General features: G+C 32.0%; 1 pseudogene; it reads right to left on the bottom strand.

Annotated features, from left to right (window-relative positions):
* Positions 1 to 487: 487 nt before the first annotated feature.
* On the bottom strand, positions 488 to 2094 carry LOC140862843 (heat shock cognate 70 kDa protein-like; annotated as a pseudogene).
* Between the last annotated feature and the right edge of the window lie 3668 nt (positions 2095 to 5762).

Here is a 5762-nt window from a genome sequence, read left to right as displayed (position 1 = left end):
ATTTATATCTAAATTCAAGCACAAGTAAAAAAATATACTTACAAATTCTTAAATCAAGTGGATAAATTTAAAGTCAGTAGAATCATGCAAATCGAAACATTAAGTGAGAATTTTCCATGAGATTTTTTTTATTATCAAAATCTTTAATGTTGAATATATATTTTTTGAATTTTAAACATAAAAATACTAGATTTCAAGAACTAATATGGTGATTATGTAAATGTTTGCTTCAACAGTTTAAATACAAGATCAACAGGCCCCGATTACATATATTTATTTTATTTGTATCAATATATTCAATATTTGTTCTTGTATAATTTGGGTTGACAATTATTTATCATGATATAATTTTAATTAAATATGACAGCTTTAAAATAAATCAATAAATGACCTTGAAATAAAATTATGTATCTAATCAAAACTTAATAATTGTAATTGGATTTAATAGCAATTTATATTAAGGATAAACTTGACTTTTTAATTTTGTTTATATACCAATTAAACTATTTACAATAATTAATGTATCAATTTGACATTTTATTAATAGTGTTGGTATTCTAGTTGACCAACCAACAAGCACCACATCTTTGATACTTTTCTTGTCCATCTCGGCACTTCTCGACGTGGCCAATGCATTCCTCAAACAAGTCCATGCTGAGCTCCTCAAATTTGGAACGTGTTATTTTAGAGTCAAAATCGATTCCGTCGTACAAACAATCAATTCCAATAGTTGTATGTGTCATAAAAGAGAGATTCCTCTTTGCCTTCTCACAAGCTGTCCTCAATCTTCTCAATGCTCGAGAATTGTCTCTTATGTCCTTTTTGTGCTTCCTCTTGAACTCTTCAACGAAATGGTTCAACATTCTGTTGTCAAAATCCTCTCCTCCAAGGTGGGTGTCACCCGCAACTGACTTAACTTTAATGATGCTATCAGCCATCGTGAGAAGAGAAAAATCAAAAGTGCCACCACCAAGGTCAAAAATAAGAACATTTTTTTCATTACTGGACTTTTGGTCGAGACTGTAGGCAATGGCTGCAGCAGTTGGTTCAACAATGATACGCAAGACATTTAACCCAGAAATGATTCCGGCATCCCTGGTTGCTCGCCGTTGGGAATCATTGAAGTATGCAGGTACAGTAATAACTGCATTTTTAACTTTACATCCTAGATAAGCTTCTGCAATCTCCTTCATCTTGACGAGAACCATTGAAGAAATCTCTTCAGCAGCAAATTCTCTCTTTACCTTTATAGGTAACCACAATCATCGGCTTATCGTTACGACCAGAAACGACCTTGAATGGCCAAAGCAACAAATCTTTTTGTACAAAAGGGTCGCTAAATCTCCTACCAATAAGTCTCTTTGCATCTGCCAAGTAAATTTTATTGTGGAAGCATCATATATCTTTTTCAATATAACAAGACTATGATCCAAATGCATCAAATGACTAGAGTTATTTGTTCAGCAAGAATTCCTAAGTTCTGCTATTGCTATCATTACCGCACACATAAATACAAACAGAAGCATCACCCGATAACATCTTAACTCAACATAATCCCGAGATCGACCAAAGGTCTTAGTGTCCAATTCATTGTCATACTGAATCCTTTCAAAATCACATATGCTTTTAGAGAAAGAAAACCAGAATCTAACATAAAACAAAGAGAACAATTTAGTTCTATTCCAAACACCAATTTCAAATCACATATATAATCGCAGATTGAGCTTATTCTAGGTGAAAAAAAAAGTACATATTAGAGCATTGATGAACAGTTAGAAATAGCACTGATTAACAAGATGAAACCCATGAAACAATACAAAATACAGAGGTAAACTAAGGATGAAACTGGGAATCATGATGCCTCACCAAAAACAGTGTTAGTGGGGTTAAAGGCAACAACATTCTTGGCGGCATCGCCGATGAGGCGTTCGGTTTCATTGAAAGCTACGTAAGAAGGTGTGACCCGGTTGCCCTGATCATTGGCTATAATCTGCACGCGATCGTCCCGCCACACCGCCACGCATGAGTAAGTGGTGCCCAGATCGATCCCAATCGCCGGCCCTTCGCTTTCTCCAGCCATTGTAGAACCCAATCGAATCGAACCGAGAAGTAGAATAATGTTAATGGGAGAGTGAAATAGAGAAAGCACTGAAATCGGCTGAGTTATGCAAACCAAAGGCGGGGAAAGGGCTTTCTTGAAAATTGGAAATATTGTTTTTTAAACTTAGGAATTTATTATTTCTAAAACATATCAAATTTAATTCATGGTCCTTTGTTTGCAAAATTTAGAAGATTTGAGGAAGATATTTCTTTCCGTTTTTTAAGGCAATTTGTTGAAAATAAGGTATGTATATTGAAAAAAAATCTTAAGAAACACTTCAACGGAAACCGAAATATTATTTTATGATATAAAATAATAATATAATATAGTAATTAATATATTTTAAATTTTAAAAATGTATATATTTACTAAATTTTAAAATCTAAACAATAAAATAGATATAATCAAAACATCAAATATAATTATGACAAACACTCCTATGAGACGGTCTCAAAGGTCATTTTTTTTAAACGGGTCACTTATATGAGTTATCCATTAAAAAAAATTACATTTTATGTCAAAAGTATTACTTATTATTTTATGTCAAAAGTATTACTTATTATTATAAATATGGATAGGGTTAACACGTCTCACGAATGAGACCGCTTCACAGGAGTGTTACACAATAATTATTTATATTTTTTATAATAAAAAAATAAATCAAAATAAGATCAAATACTACTTAAATACAATTTTAAAAGTTTTAAAACTAATAATCATGTATATATATATACAAGTATCAAAACGGGTTAGCGGGACGGAGCGGCCCACAATCCGTCGCAACCCACTTTTAGACGGGGCGGGACTGGTCGGCTCACCTTTTAGGTGGGTTGGGAAAACATCAACCCAACCCACCTATTTTAGGTGGCGGGATGGGTTAACCCAACGTGCCTACGTGTAATTTGACAAGTTTTGACGGGACAACCCTCAACCCACCATTAGGCGGGGACAGCTTAGGTGGGTTGACAACATCTATTTTGTATGACTGGGCGAGCCAATCTGATGAGCCAAACCCATTTTGATACCTCTATAAACATAATAAAAAATAAAATTTTGAAATCTTAAATATAGGAAATAATGTTTTTTTAAGGGAGATAACAAATAATTAAAATTTAAAATAAATGAACCGGTCTAACCTGTTTTGAACCGGTTCAAGTTTGGTTCGACCGTTTCTCGATCAATTATGACCGGTTCAGCGGTTTAACCGAAAAATGATTTTTGAGATTATTTCAGATTAGATCCGTGACCGATTTGCAGTCGAATCGGCCGGTCCAGTCCGATTTTAAAAACATTGATTGAAATATATAATTGTTTGTGCATTAGTAAGATTCGTACTCCCCACACGCGAATTTTAAAGTTCATAAATAATTTATGTTATATTTAAAAAAATTATATTTTTTATTTGAAAAAAATAAAGTATAAAGACGATCGTAAGTAGTAAATAATAAATTTATTAAAATATAAAATAAAAAATATTTTTTGATCAATTAAATAACCAAGATATTTATTTTAAGGGGTTATGCATTTTTGTCCAGTGATTTTCTGAAAATGCCTCCCACAAAATGCCATAATGAATGAATTTTGACCTCGCAAGACCCCAAGATAAGGGTAAGGGGAAGCTTCCTCCAATCAAGATCTATACCGTTGAGATAAAAATATGCTCTCGTAATCCTGTCCCAGTGAATTTTCTGTGATCATGATGCTCTTGCATTTGCAGAATGATGCTCTCGTAATCATGTTCAGTCAGTTAACACAAACTGAGCATGGGGTAGGAGCTCGTATTGACGGTTTTCAGGCTACTCTTGGAACTCAATTCACTACAAAAAAAAAAACACCCTTATAGGTATGAATTTTTTGAGTATTAGGAGCCGCTTGTAGACTTCTATCAACCGTTCTTCTTACTAGAGTCCCTAGCTATATCGGTTTAATTTGTTAACCATTGGTAAAAGTTGAAAACCCACTTCTGTTGCTACTAATAGGTACGTATCAAAACCATCTTTACACAACAGTTTCAAATCTCTTCCAAACCTAATAATTTAGAAGAGGTTTAAAACTCCACTTAAAACCATTGAATGTAACAACTGTTTTTAACCAATACTTTAGGAATGGTTTGAAATTGCCCCTTAATTCATAAATTTGGAACCATGTACATGGGAACAATTCCAAATATGTTACGATATGATTTTGGATATAGATGATTATCAAGATAGATTTTTGGTTAAGATAGATATATCAATTTTATCTATCTACATATTTGTATCTTGTAATTGTACTCTATAAATATGACTTCTCATTTATTAATTATGAAATAGTTCTGAGTCATTCGCGGAACTCACTTTTATCTCTTTTCCTATTTCTTTTCTTTTTATCAATTTTATAACACGTTATCAACACAAATGCTTTATATTTTTAAGTTGGTCTCCTAAAGGGCACAACATATTTTTAAAAATATAATATTTATGTATATAGACATTGATCCTCCAGAAGTAGCACAATTTATAATTTTGTATTGATGTTCTTGAAGCAACACAACTTTTTATTTATGTTATTTCTCTTGAAATTGCACAAATTTTTAGTTTCATGTTGATGCTTGTAGCATACCATAATTTTGTATTAATTATCTAAGTCAGACTATGATTTAAGATCTGAAATCTAAGAATCCTCAATATTCTTGAAGAATATTGATCTAGGATGATAAATTTTCCTGAAGAATATAATATCAAATATGATATATATATATATATATATGATCTATATTTGAAAATATAAGATTATATTTTAAATATTTCTAAAGAACATTCAGATAATCAAATATCTTTCAATATTCCTGAAAAACATTCAGATAAGATATAAGATTATAAATATTTTTGAAAATATTGATATTAGATCTAATATCTAAAAATATTCTAGAGAATATTCATTTGATTGTAGATATATACATTTATTGATTATTGCTCTCGAAGAAGTATTATATATTATATACCGATATTTATGAAAAATATTGCTCTTAACATGTACATAAAATCTGTCAATATCCAGAATATTATTGATATGTGATCTATAGTGTTAATGTAAACCACCGATTTCCAAACTCCTTGATCCACAGAAACACACGCATAAGAGCTCACACTAATACATAGAAATAAGAACAAATCAAGAACACTCAAGCAATTACGTGGTTCGACTCTTTTGTTGAGTCTACATCCACGGGAGGAATCATAACCACTTTATTGATCAAGATAAGTGTTTAATTACAAAGCTTTGATCCAAGATCAATCACATAAAGAACACTAAGAACAACTCTTAGCCAACTATGACTATTACTCTTGAATCGCCTTCGGAATTGAACTTCTGAATTCTTTCTACTGCCCCTCGTTGAATCCCTTTAGAGTATATATATTGGTCTTTTCCCAGTTAACACTCCAAGTTTCCAGTCATGCAAATCAATATCAAAACCAGCTGACTTTAAGCCTCAAACCAGAATAACCAACTTAACTGTCCATAACTTCCAGTAGCAACCAATTATATTTACTTTGACTGCTTTCAGCTGAGACTTCTTGATTCATGCTTATCCAACTTTGAGAGACACATCTAACAATTCTCCACCTTGTCTTCAAAGGTTGGTTACCTTCCTCCACTTAGAGAACTAGGTTATCTCACC

The sequence above is a fragment of the Henckelia pumila genome, chromosome 4, assembly GCF_033568475.1.
Source record: "Henckelia pumila isolate YLH828 chromosome 4, ASM3356847v2, whole genome shotgun sequence".
Lineage (NCBI taxonomy): Eukaryota > Viridiplantae > Streptophyta > Magnoliopsida > Lamiales > Gesneriaceae > Henckelia > Henckelia pumila.
The sequence above is the reverse complement of the archived record's forward strand: the minus strand, read 5'-3'. Positions and strand labels throughout refer to the sequence as shown.